This window comes from Canis lupus, chromosome 29 (assembly GCF_011100685.1).
Source record: "Canis lupus familiaris isolate Mischka breed German Shepherd chromosome 29, alternate assembly UU_Cfam_GSD_1.0, whole genome shotgun sequence".
NCBI classification, from domain to species: Eukaryota; Metazoa; Chordata; class Mammalia; order Carnivora; family Canidae; genus Canis; species Canis lupus.
In genome coordinates, this window is record NC_049250.1 from 35,019,202 (window position 1) to 35,021,979 (window position 2,778).

Sequence of the window (2,778 nt, forward strand, 5' to 3'; positions counted from 1 at the left end):
ATGGAGGGAATGGAATTGGTAGAGACTCCAGACAGCTCTCTTGCCCCTTCTGCTGTGTGAGGACACAGAGAAAAGATAGTGTCTATGAACCAGGAAGCAAGCTCTCACCAGACTCTGAATCTGCTGGCACCTCGAGAACTGTGACAAATAAATCTGTGTTGTTTAAACCACTCAATCTATAGTATTTTTGTCACAGTAGCCCAAATGGACTAAGTGAAATTTTATCACATGTGTAATTTAGTCTAAGTGCTGTGAGAATCAAGACCTAGGCTGTACCATCATCACAAGGCTCTTTGCTCTGCCGACTAACAGCTAGGCAAATACCTGCACCAACCCCTGTCCTAACTTCTGGCAACCACTATCTTGTTTTCTATTTCTGTAATTTTGTCATATCAAGGATGCTATATAAATGGAATCATTACAATATGTAGCCACTCAAGGCTGGCTTTTCCCACTCAGCATAACTGCCCTGAAGTTCACTCAGGTGGTTTTATGTGTCAATAATCTGTGCTTGTTCTGTGTCTCAGCCTATTGATAACTAGCGTTGTTCCTGACTGGGCCTTGTGGTTCTCATTACGGTTCCAAGACATCCTAAGCCATAACTATCAGGAAACATTGGAAGAGGACAAGGTTTATTACAAGTCCTGGAAAGCACACTACTCATCTGGTTCCACACAGTGAGGTTGCAGGTAGAGAGAGAAAGTAGACGTGTGGACCTGGGCCTCTGCTTTTATTGGAATTGGGTGAGAGGTCTAGGGTTTCCCAAGGTCACTCTTTATTGGTATATTCAAAACATGTAAGTGGGAATTTACAAGTGCAGGAAGAGAAAAATGAGCAGTCCAAATGGTCATTATCTAAATCAACATCTCTAAAACAAAGGAGCCTTAATGGGGAGCGGTGGGAGGACGGGGAGGACGGTACCTGGCTCTTGATGTAATGTGGATGGCAATGTGTTTTTGAGATGGTAGTCTTTGAAGAAGACGCCTCACCAATCAAAGCTGAAGTCAGGCACTTAGATTAAAAAAAAAAAAAATCAATGGTCAGGGCTTACCCTACAATTCTTTTTATTGCTGAATAGTATTCCATGGTTAGTTTGTATTTTATATAACCATCTACCTCTAGAAGGATATCCTGATTGTTTCCAGTTTTTGACTATTTCATATGTGAACATTCATGTACAGGCTTCCGTGTGAACATAGATTTCATTTTTCTGGGGTAAATGCCTAAGAGTGCAATTACAGAGTCTTATATTAAGATTTATTTATTTATTTATTTTTTAAAGATTTTTTTTTTTTAAAGAAATTGGTGAACTATGTTTCAGGGGGGCTGCAGCATTGTATATTCTCACCAGCAACATATGGAGTGAACAGCTTTCTTTACCAGCATCTGGAGTTATCACAAGCTCTTTATTTAGCTGTTCTGATAAGTATGTGTTGATGGCTCATTGTGGCTTTATTTTACATTTTCCTGATGGCTAATGGTATAGAACACCTTTCCTTCTCCCCAGATTTACTGAGATATTATAGACATGGAACATGTAAGTTTAAGGTATACAACATGATAATTATATATATATATATATATATATATATATATATATATATATATTATGAAATGATTACCACGATAAGGTTACTGACCACCTCCATCCCCGCACATAATTTACCTTTTTTTTGGAGTGATAAAATTTAAGATTTAGTCTCCTAACAACTTCAAGTATATCATACATCATTGTTAATGATAGTCACCAATGGTGTACATTAGATCTCCAGAATTTACTCACCTTCTAGCTGGAAGTTTGCATCCTTTGACCAACATCTTCCCATTTTTCCCTATTCCCAGCCCTTGTCATTTAGCATTTTGCTCTCTATTTCTATGAATTTGGCTTTTTTGGATTCTACATATAAGTGAAAACATACAGTATTTGTCATTCTCTGTCTCGTATACTTAGCAGAATGCCCTCAAGTTCCATCCATGCTGTTGCAAACAGAATTTTTCTTTTTTATGGAAGAATAACATTCCATTATACACAAACATTTACATATATGTATATATATATTCCATTATTAATATATATATGTGTACATCACATTTTTTTATTCATGCATTCTTCAGTGAATACTTGGATTGTATGTTTCTGTATCTTGGCTATTGTAAATAATGCTGCGATGAACACGGGAATGCAGATGTCCTATTGAGATCCTGATTTCATTTATTTTGGATATATGCCAAAGGGATTGCTGGATCGTACAGTAGTTCAATTTTTAATTTTTTGAAAAAACACAGTGTTTTACCTAGTGGCTATTATCAATGTACATTCTCACAAAGTTTCTAGTTTCTTCACATCCTCTTTAAGACTTATCTTTTGTTTTTTGATAAAAGCTGTGCCAACAAAGTAAGATGACAAATTTTAATTTGCATTTTCTTGTTAACTAATGATGTTACATTATTTCATATATCTGTTGGCCATTTGAATGTTTGGGGGAAATGTCTGTTCAGGTCCTTTGCTCAATTTTTAAGTGGGTTATTTGTTTATGTTTTGTTTTGTTGTTGAAGTGTAGGAGTTCTTTACGTACTTTGGAAATTAACCCTTTATCAGCTATATGGTTTGAAAATATTGTGTCCCATTCCTTATGTTGCCTTTTCATTCTGTTGATTATTTCCTTGGATGCACAGATATTTTTTAGTTTAATATAATCTCACTTGTCTATTTTTACCTGTGCTTTCCTGGACTTTTGGTGTCATATCCGAGAAATTATTGCCAAGACCAATGTTAAT